Genomic DNA, 23566 nt, shown 5'->3' on the forward strand with positions numbered 1-23566 from the left:
TGAGCTTCACTTTGGGGCATTTTGTCCCCCTTTATTATTTTTCTTCTTCTTTTTTCTTTTCTTTTTTTTTTTTCATTTTTATTTCTTTTTCTTTTCATTTTTTTTCCTTTTCTTTCAAACTATACACAAGAACATCAATACATAAGGTCTATACATTTAATCAATACATGAGTATGTTCCCAATTCTTAAATATGGAAGTGTACTACCCCTTTTATCCCATCCAATGTTCCCAAGCCTCACCAACCTTGAGTAATAGACACTCTCACTAGCCTAGGCTAATCAAAGATCCAAACAAGGACTTTTCATTGGTTTTCCGCCTTGGGCTTCTAATGTGCTAAAATGAGAGTAAGTCGGTTAAGCATAGGCTAAAAATTGGCTAACAATGGAGAGTAAAAGGTAGGCTATTTGGGTAAGTGGGCTAATGAAATAATGGCCTCAATCATACAAATGTATGAATACAAGAAATAATTGGACATATAGAATCAAGCAAATCAAGGATCACACTCATAGAAAGAGAACAATTGCACACAAGAATGGAAAATAAGTGGTTATAAAAATGTAACCACACCATAAGGTTCAAGTCTCACAAGCTTGTGTTCTTAATTCAATACATGCTTCACAAAGTATGAATTCAAGCAAGTTTCACCAAAAATTTTCTTCAATCAATTGGGTTGGTGTCCTATGTTCTATAATTAAAATTCTTGGAAAATCTCAATATTTGAATAAGCATTGTTGTGATTGAAAAATTCAAAAATTATTTTCCTTAGTTTACCCTTTTCTTTTTCACTTAAACCGATTACTTATGTAAGAAGGGTGACTAAGTTTTCACTTAAAACATTATTTCTAATCACAACCACAAACTAAAATGAAAGATATACAAAAGAAGATATGCAAAAATGTATAAAGAAAAATCCAACTAAAATATGGAATATATCATCTAAAACATCTAAAGATATCCAAAAGCATCAAAATATCTAAAATCCAAAATAAGCAGTAAAGGTATCCAAAATGGCAAGAGTATCCAAAATAAACTCTAGATGCATCAAATATATACAAGAGCTATGCAAAGTAAGGTAACTCAGAAGGTAGCCAAAATGTTCACTGGTCCTCTAATGATGCTACCGGTGACCTCCCCACACTTAAGACCAAGCATCGTCCTCGATGCTAAACCGGAGGATCAGTGGAAGGTACAACGGTAGCTGCTGAATCTGTCTGAGGCTGTGGAATCGGCTCCTCATGGGTCTGTGGGATCTCTGTAGTGTCAGGAGCAGCTGGAGGTGCATCCCGCTGAAGCGGCTCATCCGCATCCTCCTCCTAATGATCCTGCTCATTGGAGGTCGGAGAGTCTGGAAGCGGAGGTAACTCAGCGCCAAGGGAGATAAGTGCCTGATCCATCCGATCCAGTCGGCGTCTGACATGGAGCCTCTCGCGCTCCAAGAACCAAAACAGACGCTGAACCAGTAGGTAAGTGGGCTCGGGTGCTGAAGGAGGTGGGGCTGCTGTCGAAGAAGACGGTATAGCTGCCTCGACTGCCGCTCTAGCTCGAGAACGGCGGCTAGTCGGGGGCCTCTCGTGCACCCATACACCCCAGAGAATAGTAACTTCCTTGTCGTCGTCATCTGGAGGTGGTGGTGTCACGTCATTGTCCTCCCACGGGACATCAGCTAGCTCAGCTAAGCTAGTAACCAGTGTCGGAAACGGTAACAAACCGCGAATATGAGCTCTCCACATGCTATGCCTAATCAGTCGGGGAAAATATACTTCCTTCCCCTCCATGACACACCCAATCAAGACTAGCATATCCATCGGAATCTCTGAAAAGTGAGTGGTAGGGAAGACATAGTGGGCAAATATTTGTTGCCAAGTCCTAGCCTCCCTAGTCAGATATGCAAATAGCATGCCCTTGGACTTTGTGTTGCTCGAATCCATTACCCAAGAAGCATCTGGTGTAACAATCACGCGCCTAAGCGCTTCATAGTTGAAAGTCATGGAGAGGAGAGCTACCTCTGCCTGCTGGTAGGCACAAGTCTCAGGAGTACCAACTCTGCAGAGCAGTGCATCCCTCAAGGCATCCTCAGTGATCATAATCTCTCTACCCCTCAAGTATACTGAATCCAAGCTTGGTCGAAAGAAATTGCAGTAAAATTCCTTGACCCACGAGATGTTAATCCGTCCCAAGTCCCTATCGACGAAATCCAAGCCCAGCTCAGAAATACGGGCGTTTATGGCACACCTCACATCATTGGAAAGATTCAGCTTCTTCTCAATATTCAGATTTTTCTTTGCATAACGGGAAAGGCGTAGCTCGCAGTAGAGATTTGGAAATTTAGTTGGATCAGTGGACGGGAGAAACTGAATTTCTTTCTCCTCCTCATTCAGCGGATTCCTCGCATAGTTAGCATATGGTGAGGGTGTGGAGGTCTTGGAGTGCTTCCTCTTTTTGGAAGCAGTGGCTATAGCCTTTCCTTTATCCGACATCCTGAAAAGTATGATAGAATAGAAGCAGTGAAGCACTTAGCATGAAACAAGGAAAGCATGTTCAGGATATCAATTGGCTAATAAACAATCACGACGTGAACTGCTCTTGAAAAGAAAGAAAAAATTAGTAAACAAGTAAGCATAAGTGAACAAGTAAACCAAGAATGCAATGTTCTCTAAAGTCAACAACTCTTACTCATTAAGCAATAAAATCATCATACTTTTGAAAGAATAGTTAAAGAGGGTTAAATGTGAGTAGAAGTTAAATGGTTAAAGAAATTAGTGAGTTAAAAAAGTGGATTAGTGGTATGATGATATTTAGGCTCAATAAAAGAGGAGTTGTGGCTAGACATAGAAATCATGTTCACCATGATTGATGCAAATCCCGGAAGTCAAATAGGAAACGGAAATTAGCCCAAATTACAATAGAGATTAAGAGGAAAACAGATTTCTTGAAAATTGGGCAGCATCCCGGCTTAAAATTGGACATTCCCAGATAGCAACATAGCATAAGCAGCAAGAAGACAACATCAATTAAGCACAGCAGCAGTGAAATACAACCCAGCAACACAAATGGCATACGCAGCAATCCAAAATCAGCATACAACACCCAAGTAAACAAACAACGAATCATACACAAACGGAGCACTTATCAGGCTTAGAATCCTCTATCCAGACCTAGCTACCTAACAACAATTATTTCTATCTAACCTAACATACAAAAATTCAAATTCCAACTAACTAACATTAAGCTAACAGTAATCAAAATTTTAACAGAAGTTGAAGCAGGAACCTGGGAGCAGAGTGAAAATGGGAAGTGGAAGTAGGGCAGGGGGTATGGAAGCAGAGGGATTGAACTACGCAGAGCGCCGCCGCGGTTGGTGGCGGTTACGGCGGTGAGTGGCAGATGGTTGGCGGGGTAGAGGGCAGAGTGAAGGTAGAGCAGGGGAGCTGAGAGATGGAGAGAGTGAAGAGGAAAGTGTTGATGGAGAAAGAGAGAGGGGTTGCCGGTGATTGTCGCCGGCGGTGATGGGCGGTATCGGCGGTGAGCACAGAGGCAGAGAGGAACGGAGACAGAGAGGAGGTCAGAGGAGTAAGAGAGAAGGGGGGAAAGAAGAGGGGAAGGGCGAAGCTATGGCAGCGGCGGCGACGAAGACGGAGCGCTCGCCGGAGGACAGCCGGTCAGGAGAAGAAGAAGGTGAAGAATGGTGGGAGAGGGGAAAATGGAACGTTAGAGGAAGAGAGAGTTGGGGTGCGCGAATGCGCTAGGGCTCGCGTCTCTGGGGTAAGTGAGAATTCGAATCCACGCGCGCGCGCACTGTACGCGTTCGCGTGGGTGGAGGGAATGGAAGAACGGCGCGGAAGCGCCATGCACGCAGGCGCGTATGTGAAGGAATCGGGATGGACGCGGGCGCGCAAGGCGCGCATCGGCGCGGATGTGCTGGGCTGGAGGCTTAAAAGAGGCCCAGAGTTGGCACAACTCTCGGGTCCTTTGGCCTTGGTGATGCTAATACGCATCGACGCGCACGCACACTGTGCGCGTTCGCGTGAGCTGCTCGATCTTATTGGATGGGTGCGGAGGCGTGAAGTACGCCAACGCGTGGACAGCGAAACAGAGAGGGGTGCGGACGCGTACAACGTGCGTTCGTGTGAGTTGAGTTGAGCTGGGGGCTTAAAGCTGGCCCAGATCCAGCGCAACTCTCTAGATATTGGCCCAGAAGTCGTAGCAGCGGATCGACGCGTATGCGGCAGGTGCGCGCACGCGTGCGTTTCCTAATAGCTTTATAGGCGCGCACGCACGTGGTGCGTGTCAGCGTGGAATGAATTGGGCTCGAGGCACAAGGCTGGCCTAAGAGAGGCCCAACTCTCTGGAAAATGGGTGATGAGGCGTCCGCTCAGGGGCGCGTGCGCGCGCGTCCTTCCCACCCTTCTTCTCTCTTCTTCTTTTTTTTTTTCAAGGAGAAAAATTATGCCCAGGAGCTCCCTAGACTGCTTACAACTCTTTATTCAATCAACCATCATACAATTCACAAAAATGCAATTTGATATTATTCATCTACTACGAAACACAACATACATGTGACTAAGCTAACAATTAAGTTGTACAAACAAATTATGTGAAACATCTTCCTATAGTGGCAACTCACATCACTTATTAGGCAAATTTAAAAGAGAATGGAAAGAGTTTACCATGGTGGGGTGTCTCCCACCTAGCACTTTTAGTTTAAGTCCTTAAGTTGGACATTTTGAGAAGCCTATTGTCATGGTGGCTTGTGTTTGTACTCGTCCTTGAATCTCCAAGGATCTTTGCTTCTCAATTGGTTGACAGAATTTTCAACTATTTTCGTCAAGCTTGGGCACAGTTCTACCCAAGATATGAGTCCCCATAGTTGGTCTTCACATAGCGAACCGGGATCCCATATCTTATCTTTGCACCCGTCTTCAATTTGATCTTCATACTTTTTCCTTCCGGGTGGTTGACATATAGAATTCTCTTTAATATACCAAGTCTTCCTTTGAGACCCATGCAAAGTGGTATTCTTCCAATCATCGTTCCTATACCTTGAAGCTTTGACCTTAATGAGCCTAATTCCTAACTTGCAACCACTACACAACTCATTCTTGCTTTTAATGGCTCCAATATATGATTTCATCCAACTATATTTATGTACATATCCTTTTCTTTTAGAGGTTGTAATATCTTGCCACCTCTGCTTTATGACTTAAGCGTAAGGCTCTGTGTGGTAGGGTGTTACACGTTAGATGAGCTGCAGGAAGGCCAAGTATGCTATCATAATATAAGTGTCTGTTTTTTGTTGAACCTTATTACTTTATGGTGTGTAATTCTGGATGTTTCTTTTAGTGTGTTCAGTTTGTGTGGGAGGCTTACAATATTGATCGCTGATGAACGGATTCTCGATGGTTTAGAATTTCACAAATGAAATCTCGTTGCAAGTATAGTTTATAAACCAATCACTAATCCTTTCATACAAAAAGTTGTTTGTCACTAAAACAAACCCCTAAAATTTATAAACCGAAGTATTCAAACCTCGGGTCATTCTCCCTAGGAATTACAATAAAGTGTCTTGTTATTGGTTATGAGTTATTTTGGGGTTTTGGATAAGAAGCATGAAAAGTAAATGGCAATGAAAATAAATTAACTACTATAAAAGCTCTTGGCAAGATATGAGAACTAGAAATCCTATCCTAGTTATCCTTCTCAATTGTGATGAAAATTGTTCATTGCTCCCACTTAGTTAACCTCTAACCATGGAGGAAAGTCAAGTGGATGAATCAATTTGATTCCTCAAGTCCTAATTAACTCCTAAAGGAGAGACTAGCTTTAGAGGCATTCAAATCAATTAGCAATCTCTAATTATCAATCAACAAAGGAATTAGATAACTCAAGAGTCACTAATCACTCTACCTAGGCCAAGAGGAACAAAATCTATACAAAAATCCAACCAAGCATTTAATCAAACACTTGGAAGGCACAAAAGAAAAGTATAGTCAATCACAACAAGAATGAATTCTAACTACAATTGAATGTAAAGAATTAACAACAACAATCAAGGAAATCACAATTATCATGAATTACCTCAAATTGTATTATTAAAAGGGAATAAAAGAAACAACAATCTATCCAAAACAAAGTGAAGAATTACAAGAACTAAAGTACATAACTAGGGAGAGGAAGAGGAGAAGATTAAGAATTGACAAAGGAGAATTGAATTAAGGCATGAATTAAATTTAGATCTAAGAAGGGATATTAACCTAAACCTAATCCTAATCCTAGAGAGAAGTGAGAGCTTCTCTCTCTAAAACTACTTAAAACTAAAGCTATCACTTCCTTCTTCTCCAAATTGTTTTCTCTCCCCTTTAGGCCTTGATTCTTTTATTCCTTTCTATCAGCAATTGGCGCCAAAAATGGGTTCAGAAACCCCTCAAAATCGCCAGGCACGTGTTGCCTTAATGAAGTCATGTGCAGACATCGACGCGTGCGCGTCCCTGGCTGATTCCGCAATGTGCGCGCGAGCGCCTTGTGCGCGTGCGCGTGCTTGGCCGTAATCAATTCTTTGGCTTTTTGTGCTTCTCTCCACTTGCATGCTTCCTTTGATCCATGCCTGGCCTATTTCAATCCTGGAATTACTAGCAAACACATCAAGGCCTCTTATGGAATCAAGGAGAAATCAAAATTCATCAAAATAAGGCCTAAAAAGCATGTTTTTACACCTAAGCACAAATACGGGAGAGATAACAAAACCATGCTAATTCATAGGTTAAATGCGAGAAAAGGTCATCAAAATACTCTAAATTCAATACAAGATAAACCCTAAAAATGGAGTTTATCAATCGCATTGAGTCAGATGTGATTCTTGCAGACATCCGTCAACATTCAGTTGTGTGGAGTGCTACGGTGTCATTGATATCATTCAAATGCATTAAGTGACATGCAACCAATAGGCTTAGGAGACAATTTGGTTTCATCCAGGGGGTCCTCATTAGGATCGGGATCTAGACAAAGCACACAGAGAAGTCTTGATTGGCCCTAAGTACCTTGATTAGTCCATCACCCTTTCATTTTGGGTGATGCAATGAACGAAAAGGTATAGTCACATTCTTGCTAAGCTTCCCGTGCAACTACATTCATTTTGGTACCGCACAAGATATGGCAACTACTTGAATATGTCGAATCTTGTGGTGTAAGAGAACCAAGAGGGCAATCTTGTGGGCAATCCCATTTTCACCCTGATCAACAACTTCGTAGTTGCTTTCAATCTCCTCCTCACTATCACTATTGTAATTTTTTCATTCAATATTTTGGTCGGTTTTAGATTGTTCGAACTCAATATACAGCTCGATGAACGACATCTGGGAGCGAGTTTCAATGTACATTAAAAACATCTCTTGTATGCTTGCTTCATCAGTTACATATTTTGTTTGAAATTGAACGAACTCACCAAATACTGATATAGGATACTTGTACAAAATACATGACACTCTCCTTGATATTTCAGAATCTATCTTGTCACAAATCATACCTTTTAGTTCTTCAAATGAGAGTGTGAATGAAATAACAATATCTAATGGATTCTCACACACAAATTTTACTCCATCAGATGTTTGTAACAAAATCTAACCATGATATTATACTTTCAACATAACTCTATCATCCATTTTTTTCTACTTACATTGAAAATATTCAACCTCACTGTTATTTTTTCAACACAGAAGAAGAGACGATAAAGAAAGTTTTTGAAGGAGCTGAGGGATGAAGAAGAAGAGGAGAGTTCTGCCAAGTGGAGTGGAGAATACGCGTGGGGTATATATAACCAAACAATACAGATGGTCCGATTTGGTTTTTAACATTCTCAAAATTTTTTAATTACACATATCGGATGGTCTGATTTGTGTTCTCTCGAAATAAAAAATTTAAACAATTTAAATCGTCCCTACTGATTTGATGCCCCCAAAATTTTGAAAACTTCCTGCGCCAAACAAATCAAACCATCCTCTATTCATATCTTCTACAACAAAGAAATCAGACGGTTTGATTTCTCCTCCGTTAATTTAAAAAAAGAGCAGCCACAACACAACCCTCACCTCCATATCGTAGCATAACACACACAACATCTTCATATCCAAAAAATTGTGCCAATTTTGTTATCGACAAAAATATAAAATTAGGAATGACAATAGATCTCCATGGGATGGAGACCCCTTCCCCACCTCCCGTCCCTGTTTAGTAAAATGCCCCTGTCCCCATCCCATTTTTGTTTCAAGTCCTCGTTAAATTTTTTCTGCAGGATAGGAAAATACCCATGGAAATTCATAGATATTATGATTTATTTTTTAAAAAAGTTTTAACATAACTATAATAAAATCTGATACAATTCAACTAAATATATCAAATTAAATACAAATTTAACATAATAACATACACATAAATTTTTTAATTAAATTAAAATAATAAATTAGAGTTACTTACACAACTTAAATATATAAGGACATTTAAGTAATTTTTTTTTCGCAGGCCCCATGAGACAAGTACCTCAATTTCTTTTTGCAGACCCCATAGGACAGGTACTTAAATTTAAGAAGTTCTACGTTAACCGAAAAGAACAATGTTCTAAATGGAGCTTCTTATATGGCAAGTGAGACTCTAATATTGGCAAGTGAGTCACGTCATATTTTTTCGTTAATGAAGTAGATCTTTGATCACAAGTAGGCATTTTGTCAATCACAAAATCCAAGAATATTTTTATCAGCATCAAGATAATTCGAGTGTATTTTTTGTGGTTTATTCTCGTTATTTTTGTAAAAATAATATGGAATGCATTTCGCTGTTGTGGAAATTTTTTAATAAAACTTGGTTAAAATATTTTTTTTCTTTAATATTTATAAATTTTTTTTATAAATATCTCTGAATTTAATTTAATTTAATTTTGTCCATTACATTTTCGATTTGAATTTGTGTTAATGCTATATTTGGACGTTTTCAATTTTTTCACTAATATTCTAGACAGAGTTAATATTTAGGAGTAATTTTGATATAAATAAAAAATATTGAAAATAAAATTGAATAAAACTAAATGTTAGAGATATTTTTAAACAAAATCACCAATATTAAAAAAAATACTTTACCTAAATTTTCAAATGCGAGCATCATACATATGAACACAAGAATTACATAAAAAGCATTTGTTGTGGTAATATTCTCATGTGTAATTTATTTAAATAAATCATTTTGGAACTCAATTTTTACGCAGTTGCCTTAAATCATAGGTAGTTATCAGGTTTTACGTCTACTCATAAAACCGTTTAACATATTGCAATGATTTAATAAAGGATAGATACCATACTATAAATTGGTGCAATGCACCACACTTTACTTAGTTTGGTAATATCAAATAAATCGTCTAAATAGCTCATGATTTACTAAGAGAGAAAATGGCCAACGAATTAGTATGAAAAATAATAAAACTTGGACATAATTCATAATTTAGTAGAATTTGCATTGACCAATTTAATTTTATTTATTTTCATTTGTTTATTTCATTTATCATTTGTTAAATTAACTGTTGAACAAAATATTTACCGTATTTATAAACTAACTGTGACTTACAAGTGTCAAACTGTCATTCATCACTCCTGTATAATCTATAACCATCCAACTAATGTATGTTGTCACTAGAGACGAAATAATTTTTTATTTAAAATAACTAAATATTTTATTTATTAAAATGTGCAACGTGTAAAAGATTTACATTTTTATATTCACATTATACATCTTAGGTACATAGGATAGAAAATAATTAATCATAAAATTTAAATACTGTATACTCGAGATGTACTACAACTTTATATAAAAGAAAAGAACGGTTGCATTCAAAATATGTTACACCTACGTAGTTCGTTGTACATATCTAGGTGCTGAGTATCGAGATCAAGCCAAAAAACATTATATTCGTGTACCCAAAATATGTGTTGAAGCCTCCAAAACTAACCACAATATACCTATATCACTATTATCTATTCTCTTTCATAAATATGACTAGCAATCCATCTTTACAATGAGATAGTAAAAAACGGTGAGGAGAAAGTGATATTTGAGTGCAGTTCATTTGTGATATTACACGACAGTAGGTTCAAAGAAATCCAATGCCCCGACTACATGCCTTCGTATTTTGTCTGTTGATGTCCCTTGGACACATGTATTGTCGACCTGTCATATGCTTTCAGTACTTTTACATAATCTTAAAAAAGTACAACTAAACTATCCAAATTTACCAAAATCTCTCAAAATAAATATTTATCTCGGCTCCATCCAATATATAGCTACCAATATACTTATCCCAGGGTATTGAGAGTAAAAAATCTTTTCTATGATATCTCGAATGCACACCACCTAGTTTCATCTTTTTTTATATATTCTGAGTGTATCTAGATTTTATGAATATTTTTATTGTTCTTTATCTTGATTACTTAACACCTATAATCTTATTTTATTTTGTTTTGGATCTCAGTATTGAGACATGATACATTATGTAAAATGATAAAGGTTCTACACATTATATATTTTAATAAATAAAATAATTAAATAATTTCAATAAAAATTCAAAGACAAAAAATCATTTTAAAATTTTAAAATTTTATAAAAATGGTTACAAATGTCAAACTAAAATGTAATAGTCCCAATTAAATTGACATCCCATTAATTATGAAAATGTTGTTTAGCAATAGTTGGCCTCATTAGATAATTTGAAGGTACATGAATTTAATTTTAACTATTGCATTTTAGTTTGACATTTTAAGTATTTTTATAAATTTTAGAAAATTTTAAAAAATATTTTCTAATTTTAAAAAGATAGTTATAAAAAGAGTGAATATCCAACTCGGCCCCTTACGAGGTCCTTGACAAAAAAAATACCCAACTCGGTCCTTGATCTTTTTTTTTTTGGGGACTGATTAGCCTTTGTGCAAAATAAAACAACATTGATTTTTTTTGGCACAGGGGCTAATCAGTCCCATAAAAATAAAGTTTAGGCACCGAGTTGGGTATTTTTTTTTTTTTTTGTCAAAGATCTCGTTGTCTTTCGAGATATAATTGTCAGGAACCGTTTAAGATTTTTTCTCTTATAAAAAATATAATTAAAAAAATACTCATTATTTAAGTTATATTTATTATTTTAATTAAACTCCTTTTATTTGTGCCCTTTTTTTTTAGTGCAATTTGTTTTAATTGTTATAATTATTTTTAGGGTAAAGCACATAAACAAATAGAATGGCATTTAATATTACATGAATATCCTTAAAAAAAACACCTTACATGCATGTCCGAATTGAATGGTGGCTCTATGTAAATCAAAGCTACTAAGCTTGATTCATTATACTCCACACATAAATCGAATGGAGCATATTTGATATAACTTAAAATATAGTAATAAAATAGGATCGATTTACATGCACTGATAGTTGAAGGAATGAGATTTGATTTACAAGAGAATGACATTTAGGAGACATTGAAACCAGCTGTTTCAATCTACTACACAATATCAAAAGCAAGTAAATCGAGTCTAGTAGAGTCGATTTACTACCCATGATGAGCCACACAAATCGAATTACTAATTAGGGTACGAGTATAAGATATATAAATTTGAGCAAAATATTGAATCTTCATTAAAGTGGCATTCATAATGGCGAGTGAGGAGAGTTTTTTAGTTTCTGTGCACTACAGAGGTATGATTAAGAAAAAATATGAGAAAGAATAAAATTTACTGATAAGAATCCGTTGAGTGTCTTTATCAAACCTTAGCTTCTACAAGTTTTGTTGAGTTTCAAAATACTATAATCCGACAACTAGGAATGCATGGCATGAAATAGGTGGAGAAGTTATTTTATAGAATTTCAATTTCTGTTGTACAAGATGGTGTGAAGTACAACTCCTTTGTAATAGAGAGTGACAAAGATTTGCAAGTTTTGTTTCACTGTTGTCGTCATTTTCTTGAGGTGAGGACTCATGAACAATTGGCCAAGTTTGGAGATGTAGTCTGTAGTTTAGGAAGATTGAATTGAAATCTTCAATCTGTAGCAATGCTAGGAGCCTTTAGTTCAATGCCTATTGGTAGATCTTCATCTGTGCCTATCATTACACCGGAAGCAGTTTTAGTGGCATTGATGAATCCATATTTCATGGTATTTATTTGCTCTATTTGGGTGGACTTCATCAACTTTTCCTACACTTATCCATTGAAATAGCATAGTTTCATGATTTCTTCCTAAATTGTGCTTGAAAGTGAAAACATGCTTTTTAGGCCTTGTAATTGCTAAATTTTATCCACTTTAATTTCATATGATGCCTTGATATGTTTGTTGAGTGATTTCAGGTTTCCAAGGCAAGTATGGGTTGAAGAAGTGACAAAAAGAGCATGCAAAAGGGAAGAAACCAGGAAGAAATGGAGTTTGGAAGATTCAGCACGCGTGCGTACGCACAACAAGGATTTGCGAGCGACGCGTACGCGTGGATGGATTTTTGCGCAAACGGCGCGTACACGTGACCTGAATTACGTCAGCTCATTAATTGCAAATCGCTGGGGGCGAATTCTGGGCCTCCAAAATCCAGTCCAACTCATTTCTGGAGCTATTTCAACCCCAATTCAAGTGGAAACAAAGGGGGGGGTGTAACAACCCAATTTCCGACATGTCCGGATCACTGCCAGTCGTCGGGTGTTACTTCCCGGTAGCCCTATAAAACTCTAAACTCGATAATATTTACTACATATGAGCCTTTCGTACTAACGGGATCGCGTATGTTAACTTATTTCTATCATATAGTTGTTTTAACAAACCTATTAATAAAACCATGAACATCTTCAGAGATATACAATATAAAAATAAATACCAGACTAACAGCAAAATTAAATTTAGCAATAAGATCATAGAAAAGCATTCATACATATATACGTCTTAAGTTAGTTCATACAAACTTGACACGCTTAGATATATATATATATATATATATATATATATATATATATACAACTGACAGCTTTCCAGATACCTGGTTCATATAGAAAACCCCTAAGCTGGTACCCGAGCTAAAAGAAAAGGAAATATCAAGTCCTATCCCTCAAAAATGCTACAGAAGTGAGGGAAAGCAAAGTCTAAGGAATGAATACCATCTATAGTACATTCTTTCCACCGTCGAGGCACAAGTTTGCAACCATCAGCACAAGACTAGTTTCGAGCATCTCCTGCAGAGTCCGACAACACGTGCTCCTCTGGTACCTCTCTGAATATAACTCCTGTGACGGCGATCAAGTCTGGATCTTCCATCTGTGGGGGAAGGAAAAAGGAAGGGGTGAGAACCTATATGGTTCCCAGTAAGGTGACATCGTTAAAGCGCATCTCTCTCGTGAAACCTAGAGTTTTGGCTCTATCGTAATAACTCACTTACTAAGTCTCTCGGCTACTCCCGTATCGTGGGTTCTGACATAACTCTTTCTTGGCATCTTTCTTTGGGATGAATGCCGTTCTCACGCTATTCTCTATGATTATTATTCCTAACTCTATTACCTTATTCTAAGCTTTGAGAAAGTTACGTCATAATCTTAATATATAGACAAGAATCAGAAAACAGAGAATTAACAAGAAGCATATGGCACATCGCAGAAGGAATGAACAGTAAACAATCACAGTCCAATGTGCAAACAATTTATGATGCATGCCTGTTCCTAGTGCAGGCCATGAGCTCATGCGTCGGTTGTCTACCCGCAACCCGACGTTACTCGGGGTGAACCCCGAATATGGTTCCTTTACTGTGTCAATTAGACACCTTGGCATCACGGTTACCCGTGTCAGTTAGGCCTCATCATAATATTTTAATGTGTATCACAGTAACGAACAGTGCTATCAGTTAGGCGAACATTTTCGCATTAGCAATCTCAGGCTATCAGTTAGGCGGACACTTTCGCATTAGCAATTTGGCACAAAGGCCCATTCAACATACAAATATGCTATCAGTTAGGCAGACATTCCCGCATTAGCAACCTTGGGCTATCAGTCAGGCGGGCACTTCTGCATTAGTAGTTTGGCACAAAGGCCCAGTCAAACAAATAACATTCAACTATCCTTTTTATTCATTGTTTCCTATTTCCTGTCTTTTCATCATGCCTCCACATCACCTTATAAATATACATACCTCCGCATCACCACATAACTAAGCATACCTCCACATCACCATATTACTAAGCATACCTCTGCATCACCCTTTTAACTTTAACGTTTCTAGGGGTAACTTGCATTCTTATTCACTTCTTAGCTTGTTTAGCCTAATACCCTTTTGGCGACCGGTTTTCTATCTAACGATTAATATCACAAACGGACTCGGACTCGCACAAATTTTATGTCCACATGTTCGTATTAAACTCGAGTTTCTAAAGGTCTAGAAATCATATTTTTCTGGGCAGTCTATCTCCAGCTATTGAGGAAAAACCGAGACTGTTATTCTAGGTTTGTAGGAACAGCACCTTGCTGTCTTGTTATGTGGTTTTTATGTTGTGAAAGCCTACGTACGGACTATCTCTCTTATCAAAGTAACTCTAGAGATCCTAACCTTTACTTTGAATTATATTTTACTACATTTGGACCAGAATTGAATTTTATATAAGGTTTTAAAATTCTGCTACTGCACTTGTAAAGATTCAGAAAAACAGCAAGCAGCAGCGTTTTTATAAAATCCATAATAATTTCAATTCTAATCCGTTGCTTCTAAATTTTGGGTAGATTACACTCAACTTTCCTAAGTTTCAGAACAAACAAGTTTTAAGTTCATATCACTTCATTTGATTAATTAATTCTCAATTGGAAGTAATGCCCTGTTTTCATAAATCAGTTTAGAATTTCCAGCAAGCAACCCAGCTTCCAAGTGACTTAATTAAGTCTACAAAATAGATATGAACATGAAATTTGTACTCAATTAAAGTGAAGATGCAGATCTTCAAAACCCCTTTGGTAGAAACTTAAAATGTTACGTAAAACAAAAGTTCCAGTGGTTTGAGTTCGATGTTGCAGAACCAGAAAACCAAAAAAATTCTGCAGCAGCTATTGTTTTCAAAAATTCATATCTTTTGAACCACTTGGCCAAATCCCTTGAAATTTTTATGGCACATTCAAGACACACCTAAGTTTTACAAAAAAAATAATTTTATCCAAAAAGGTGGTCCAGACTATTACCAGAATTTATTTTAAGTCACTGCCAAATATGCAGAAATTCTGCATCAAGTAATTCCAACAACCTCACATACCAAATCTTATATTTAAGCCTAAAACTCTCCTAAAACCATAATTCCAACTTTCTTGTGACTAACCAAAGTTGCTAGAGTGATTAGCGCAGTCCCAAAAACCCAGAGTCAATATTTTCCAAGTTTTCAAGTGCTTATACACAAGTGAACATTCATTTTTCTGCATCATGTTAAAAACAGAATTTCCACATGTACTTTCTATCATTCATTCACATAATAAATCATCATTCATCATCATCCAACTGGGTTAGTTATAACAGAACCCATCTCAAGCACAACAACTTATACTACCAACTAATTCAATCATAAAACATGGCCTTTAGCCTTCAAGTAAATTCTGCACATAGCAACTTAAAACCCCAAATAACATTATCAAACCTACAATTCACCAACAGCACCATCAATCAGTCACAAACATATCCTTCTAAACACTCAAACCCTTACCTCTTTTGAAGTTCAAAATTCTGTTTGTGCTTCTTCCTTGAATTAAAAATCCTAGCCACATAAAATTGAAGTTTCGGTCACTCCTCCCTTCTCCCTCAACTCCGTTTCATTCTTTTCTTTCTTCTATTTGTGTGTGTCTGTGATGACCCAGATGAAGCAAGCACTCATATAAGTAGAAGAAAAAGTGAAGGAACTTGTCCTGTCTCTCCTTCTTTCCGTCTTGGTTCTGCTCTCTCTCTCCCTCTCTTTGCTGCCTTCTGTTTCTTACGTTGAAAAAGGGAGACCCAATAGAAGCGGTGGGCGTATAAATAGGAGAAGAAGAAGTGGGGTGAGGTAATGAAGAGAGTTACGTGGTTCTTCCTCCAGAGAACACCTAACTAAATCCCATTATCATATGAGGAAACCAAGAGGTGTAACCTTGGTTGGGGGGAGGCTTCTCTCTGTTTCGGTCATCACAGGAAGAATGAAGAAGATTAGGGCTTTAATCATGGTTAGATTTCTGATGATGCATATGCTTATGGTCTGGTTGAACCAGAAAAAAAACGGTTTAATGTGTGTTGGTTCATACTTCACAAATCTTAATGATATATCTATACTGTTCTTTTCACTTATCAAGTCTAAGTCTACCTTATTATTTTATGGTGAGGTAATTCTCGGATATTTATCGAATTTCTCATCACAGAATTTCTGAGATTAACTCTGTGGAAAATCGGGGTGTTATATCCCACCCACCTTACAAAAAGTTTCGCCCTCGAAACTTTGAGTGTTTCTTAAGGGTTATAAAACCACAAAAGATCCTATCTTAACTATCTCAACAACTGTCTTACGCAAGGAAAGGTTTGATCTTAAAGGTGTTCATAAACAAAATCGATGAAAACTCTCCACATTCGTACCTCGTGTCACCGTGCTTGCACTGCGAATCACTCACATCGGGTCATCTTGGATTCATCGTTACCATTCTCGTACTATTTATATCCCAACGTTTAACAATCAACCGTACTTCTAAGTACAGCAGCAGCATGCCACACAAATATGGTCATCGGCGTTTTAAAATTTTATGATGGCGATCTATCTGATAATCGCAGGTGTTGCGAGAAATCCTATATCGATAAATTCATCCACTCGCAATCATTGAGGTCTTATTCATTCCCAACAATCAACATCAAGGTGATCAGCCTTAACATATCAGGTCAAGTATGAATAATTCCTGAACAAGCGCTCGCAGACGATCATGCTGAATGCATCAATGAAGATACCCTAATAGCATGAGAAAACAAAAAGCAGAGTATGCAACGAAGCATAGTCAGTCCATTCCCAGGCTCTATTAGGAACGAACTGCTCTGATACCAAGTTGTAACAACCCAATTTCCGACAGGTCCGGATCACTGCCAGTCGTCGGGTGTTACTTCCCGGTAGCCCTATAAAACTCTAGACTCGATAATATTTACTACATATGAGCCTTTCGTACTAACGGGATCGCGTATGTTAACTTATTTCTATCATATAGTTGTTTTAACAAACCTATTAACAAAACCATGAACATCTTCAGAGATATACAATATAAAATAAATACCAGACTAACAGCAAAATTAAATTTAGCAATAAGATCATAGAAAAGCGTTCATACATATATACGTCTTAAGTTAGTTCATACAAACTTGACACGCTTATATATATATATACAACTGACAGCTTTCCAGATACCTGGTTCATATAGAAAACCCCTAAGCTGGTACCCGGGCTAAAAGAAAAGGAAATATCAAGTCCTATCCCTCAAAAATGCTACAGAAGTGAGGGAAAGCAAAGTCTAAGGAATGAATACCATCTATCGTACATTCTTTCCACCGTCGAGGCACAAGTTTGCAACCATCAGCTCAAGACTAGTTTCGAGCATCTCCTGCAGAGTCCGACAACACGTGCTCCTCTGGTACCTCTCTGAATATAACTCCTGTGACGGCGATCAAGTCTGGATCTTCCATCTGTGGGGGAAGGAAAAAGGAAGGGGTGAGAACCTATATGGTTCCCAGTAAGGTGACATCGTGAAAGCGCATCTCTCTCGTGAAACCTAGAGTTTTGGCTCTATCGTAATAACTCGCTTACTAAGTCTCTCGGCTACTCCCGTATCGTGGGTTCTGACATAACTCTTTCTTGGCATCTTTCTTTGGGATGAATGCCGTTCTCACGCTATCCTCTATGATTATTATTCCTAACTCTATTACCTTATTCTAAGCTTTGAGAAAGTTACGTCATAATCTTAATATATAGACAAGAATCAGAAAACAGAGAATTAACAAGAAGCAGATGGCACATCGCAGAAGGAATGAACAGTAAACAATCACAGTCCAATGTGCAAACAATTTATGATGCATGCCTGTTCCTAGTGCAGGCCATGAGCTCATGCGTCGGTTGTCTACCCGCAACCCGACGTTACTCGGGGTGAACCCCGAATATGGTTCCTTTACTGTGTCAATTAGACACCTTGGCATCACGGTTACCCGTGTCAGTTAGGCCTCATCATAATATTTTAATGTGTATTACAGTAAGGAACAATGCTATCAATTAGGCGAACATTTCCGCATTAGCAATCTCAGGCTATCAGTTAGGCGGACACTTTCGCATTAGCAATTTGGCACAAAGGCCCATTCAACATACAAATATGCTATCAGTTAGGCAGACATTCCCGCATTAGCAACCTTGGGCTATCAGTCAAGCGGGTACTTCTGCATTAGTAGTTTGGCACAAAGGCCCAGTCAAACAAATAACATTCAACTATCCTTTTCATTCATTGTTTCCTATTTCCTGTCTTTTCATCATGCCTCCACATCACCTTATAAATATACATACCTCCGCATCACCACATAACTAAGCATACCTCCACATCACCATATTACTAAGCATACCTCTGCATCACCCTTTTAACTTTAACGTTTCTAGGGGTAACTTGCATTCTTATTCACTTCTTAGCTTGTTTAGCCTAATACCCTTTTGGCGACCGGTTTTCTATCTAACGATTAATATCACAAACGGACTCGGACTCGCACAAATTTTATGTCCACATGTTCGTATTAAACTCGAGTTTCTAAAGGTCTAGAAATCATATTTTTCTGGGCAGTCTATCTCCAGCTATTGAGGAAAAACCGAGACTGTTATTCTAGGTTTGTAGGAACAGCACCTTGCTGTCTTGTTATGTGGTTTTTATGTTGTGAAAGCCTACGCACGGACTATCTCTCTTATCAAAGTAACTCTAGAGATCCTAACCTTTACTTTGAATTATATTTTACTACATTTGGACCAGAATTGAATTTTATATAAGGTTTTAAAATTCTGCTACTGCACTTGTAAAGATTCAGAAAACAGCAAGCAGCAGCGTTTTTATAAAATCCATAACAATTTCAATTCTAATCCGTTGCTTCTAAATTTTGGGTATATTACACTCAACTTTCCTAAGTTTCAGAACAAACAAGTTTTAAGTTCATATCACTTCATTTGATTAATTAATTCTCAATTGGAAGTAATGCCCTGTTTTCATAAATCAGTTTAGAATTTCCAGCAAGCAACCCAGCTTCCAAGTGACTTAATTAAGTCTACAAAATAGATATGAACATGAAATTTATACTCAATTAAAGTGAAGATGCAGATCTTCAAAACCCCTTTGGTAGAAACTTAAAATGTTACGTAAAACAAAAGTTCCAGTAGTTTGAGTTCGATGTTGCAGAACCAGAAAACCAGAAAAATTCTGCAGAAGCTACTGTTTTCAAAAATTCATATCTTTTGAACCACTTGGCCAAATCCCTTGAAATTTTTATGGCACATTCAAGACACACCTAAGTTTTACAGAAAAATAATTTTATCCAAAAAGGTGGTCCAGACTATTACCAGAATTTATTTTAAGTCACTGCCAAATATGCAGAAATTCTGCATCAAGTAATTTCAACAATCTCACATACCAAATCTTATATTTAAACCTAAAACTCCCCTAAAACCATAATTCCAACTTTCTTGTGACTAACCAAAGTTGCTAGAGTGATTAGTGCAGTCCCAAACATCCAGAGTCAATATTTTCCAAGTTTTCAAGTGCTTATACACAAGTGAACATTCATTTTTCTGCATCATGTTAAAAACAGAATTTCCACATGTACTTTCTATCATTCATTCACATAATAAATCATCATTCATCATCATCCAACTGGGTTAGTTATAACAGAACCCATCTCAAGCACAACAACTTATACTACCAACTAATTCAATCATAAAACATGGCCTTGCCTTCAAGTAAATTCTGCACATAGCAACTTAAAACCCCAAATAACATTATCAAACCTACAATTCACCAACAGCACCATCAATCAGTCACAAACATATCCTTCTAAACACTCAAACCCTTACCTCTTTTGAAGTTCAAAATTCTGTTTGTGCTTCTTCCTTGAATTAAAAATCCTAGCCACACAAAATTGAAGTTTCGGTCACTCCTCCCTTCTCCCTCAACTCCGTTTCATTCTTTTCTTTCTTCTGTTTGTGTGTGTCTGTGATGACCCAGATGAAGCAAGCACTCATATAAGTAGAAGAAAAAGTGGAGGAACTTGTCCTGTCTCTCCTTCTTTCCGTCTTGGTTCTGCTCTCTCTCTCCCTCTCTTTGCTGCCTTCTGTTTCTTACGTTGAAAAAGGGAGACCCAATAGAAGCGGTGGGCGTATAAATAGGAGAAGAAGAAGTGGGGTGAGGTAGTGAAGAGAGTTACGTGGTTCTTCCTCCAGAGAACACCTAACTAAATCCCATTATCATATGAGGAAACCAAGAGGTGTAACCTTGGTTGGGGGGAGGCTTCTCTCTGTTTCGGTCATCACAGGAAGAATGAAGAAGATTAGGGCTTTAATCATGGTTAGATTTCTGATGATGCATATGCTTATGGTTTGGTTGAACTGGAAAAAAAAATGGTTTAATGTGTGTTGGTTCATACTTCACAAATCTTAATGATATATCTATACTGTTCTTTTCACTTATCAAGTCTAAATCCACCTTATTATTTTATGGTGAGGTGATTCTCGGATATTTATCGAATTTCTCATCACAGAATTTCTGAGATTAACTCTGTAGAAAATCGGGGTGTTATAGGGGGAATTAGGTTTAGTTTTTGTTATGTTTTCTCTTAGTTTCTAGAGAGAGAAGCTCCTCCCTCTCTCTAGAATTAGAAATTTTAGCTTAGTTTCCTTTTAATTTCAGCACTTTAATTCTTGTTTTAATGTAATTTCATTTATGTTTCTATACTTTATTGTCTTTATCTTCTTCATCTCTTTTATTATTTTCTCTTTTATGTCAATTTTTATGTTATGAACACTCTTGTTAATTTTGCTTCTAATTAATACAATTTATGTTTTCATGTCATTTATTGCTTTCTCTAGTTGTTATTGTTACTTTATTGCCTTGCTGGTTTTAGAATTTATTTTATTGTAATTTAATATTATTTTATTTTCATGCACACCAAGTGTTTGGTAAAATGCTTGGCTTAGTTTTCACTTAGTTTTTCTACACTCTTGGCTTGGAATTGTTGACTTCGGTGTCCCTTGAGTTATTGATGTCCATTCTTGTTTGATATCTTAGAGTAGTTAGTTAATTTGGTTTCCCTTGACTCTATGTGACCCAAAAAAAATTTTTTCGGCCTTCTGTGCGTGGGCACAGCCCTGTGCCCACGCACACCTCGAATCATGCCCTCTGGTGGCGGCGTTTGCACGCACTGTGCGAACGCACAAGCATTTTGAGTTTTCCCATTGACGCGTACGCGTCCCTCACGCGTACGCGTCACCTTGCTTTTTCCCTCAACCACGCGTGCGCGTCCATCACGCGTACGCATCGACATCCCTTCTTCGCCCAACCACGCGCACGCGTCTAGGACCGTACGCGTGACTCCTCGTGCATGCGCACATCCCTTTGTGCGTATGCACGCCCTTATTTTCTCACTTTTACACTTCTTTTCTTCTCTTCTCTCTAGTTCTTCTCTTCTTTTCTCTTCTCCTCTCCTCTTCCCCTTTTCAAACAACCCTTCACCACCCACCGTGCTCACCGTTAGTTAGTTAGTTTGTAGTTAGTTAGTTGTTATTTGCTTAGTTAGTTTAATTTTCTATTTTGATGCTAAGTGTTAGATAATTGAGTTGATTTATTGAGATATTGCTGCTGAACTATAATTGTTGTTACTATTTATTGAGGTTGTGAATTGTTGCTTGGTGTTAAGTTCTTCATGTTTGATTTTGCACATCCAAGTTCTTATAACATTGCCTTCATGAACTTCTTTGGACTTCTAAATTGCATGTTTGATCACCATGTAATTTGATTTCATTATCTTTAGATAGGCAATTTGTCCTTAGTTGATGCATTTTTTTTGTTAGGTGGTGCTTGTTTATGATTGACTTCTTTTATTTAAGTCACCTATTTGATGCATTAACATTGAGAATTGTGAAATTGGATCATGAGCCTACCTAATGACACTTTTTGAGCTTTTTAAACTTTGTGGACTATGCTTGTCATGTTTTCCATTTCATGTCAATTAGGTGTTGCTTTATTATCCAATTCACAATTCCTTAACTCTTGCTTGAATACTTCCATGCTTCTTTATTGCTTGTTTGTTTATCTTGGCATACAAGTTTCTTTTATAGTATTTCAAGCACACTAGGATGAGTTAAGTGCATGTCATTTTGTATACTTGTGACCTAGTTATCCATGCTTGTGTGTGTGTGTTCTAAATCGTGCACAAATTAGAATTCACACACTTATTTTTCATGTCACAAACTACTTCACTCACTCATTCTAGTGCTTATCACCTCATTCTAACACTCCATGCTTCCTTGTACTTGCATTTACTTGTCTTTCCATCCTCTTTTCTATTTTCCATGGATGAGTTACCATAAGTGACAAGGAAAGCGGGAGGAAGAGCAAGCAGCAGCCGATTGATCCACCAGCTAAAAGTGGCAATCCGAAGTCACCATACCCCCGTTGCTCGCCTCTAGTTGCACCACGGACGGTGCAAATCCTTAAGTGTGGGAGGTCGTCTCCGAGCGACATCTTGGGTGACATACTCTAATTCTAAACACTTGCACATTTTACTTTTCTTAGCTTGTATATATTTTAGAGATTTAATTGCATTTCTCTTAGTTATTGCATTTCTTTGCATATACATAATAAGCTTAGTTAATATAATGAATTTTTCCAAGAAAAACATTCTTGATAGAGCAGTATCATCCTAATTGATTTGAGTTGAAATTTTTTATTGAAACTTGCTTGAAATATATTGTGGAACATGTTTTTGAGTTATGAACACACAACCTTGTGAGTTTTTGAGCCTCATTGTGTGGTTACATTATATAACCACTATCTTTATTCTTGTGTGTTATTCTCTTTTTATGATTGCAATCTTTGATTTGTTTGATTCTTTATGTCCATTGTTTGATGTATATATGCATTTATGTGATTGAGGCCACCTTTTCATTAAGCTCACTTATCCCAAATAGCCTACCCTTTTATCTCCCTTTGTTAACCAACTTTGAGCCTATTTCAATCCCCTTTTATTCTTAAAGTTAGCACATTACTAGACTTAAAGTGAAAAACAATAAATGTCCTTTATTTGGATCTTTGATTAGTTTAGGCTAGTGAGAGTGTGTATCATCTAAGTGTGGGGAAGCTTGAAAACTTTGGTTGAGGTAATAGTGGATTTGTGTACTTTGTTGGAAATCTTGGGAATTGGGTATATACTCATGCATCAAATGCTTAAGCCATATGTATTGTCACTTTTGTATATATATTGTAGTTTAAAAAAAAGAGAAGAAAATAATAGAAAGGGGACAAAATGCCCCA

The 23566-nt window shown here is 37.2% G+C and overlaps 1 long non-coding RNA gene across 2 annotated transcripts; it reads right to left on the reverse strand.

Annotated features, from left to right (window-relative positions):
- Positions 1-9842: 9842 nt before the first annotated feature.
- On the reverse strand, positions 9843-20673 carry LOC148562648 (uncharacterized). Of its 2 annotated transcripts, none has more exons than XR_015886014.1 (3): positions 20113-20673; positions 15727-17705; positions 9843-10205 (listed from the first exon to the last, which is right to left on the reverse strand). It is a non-coding gene; the product is annotated as an uncharacterized LOC148562648 (long non-coding RNA). The 2 variants fall into 2 exon arrangements; XR_015886013.1 differs by lacking the exon at positions 9843-10205 and adding an exon at positions 12916-13315.
- Between the last annotated feature and the right edge of the window lie 2893 nt (positions 20674-23566).

The sequence above is a fragment of the Arachis ipaensis genome, chromosome B6, assembly GCF_059453495.1.
Source record: "Arachis ipaensis isolate K30076 ecotype BB chromosome B6, ASM5945349v1, whole genome shotgun sequence".
Classification (NCBI taxonomy): domain Eukaryota; kingdom Viridiplantae; phylum Streptophyta; class Magnoliopsida; order Fabales; family Fabaceae; genus Arachis; species Arachis ipaensis.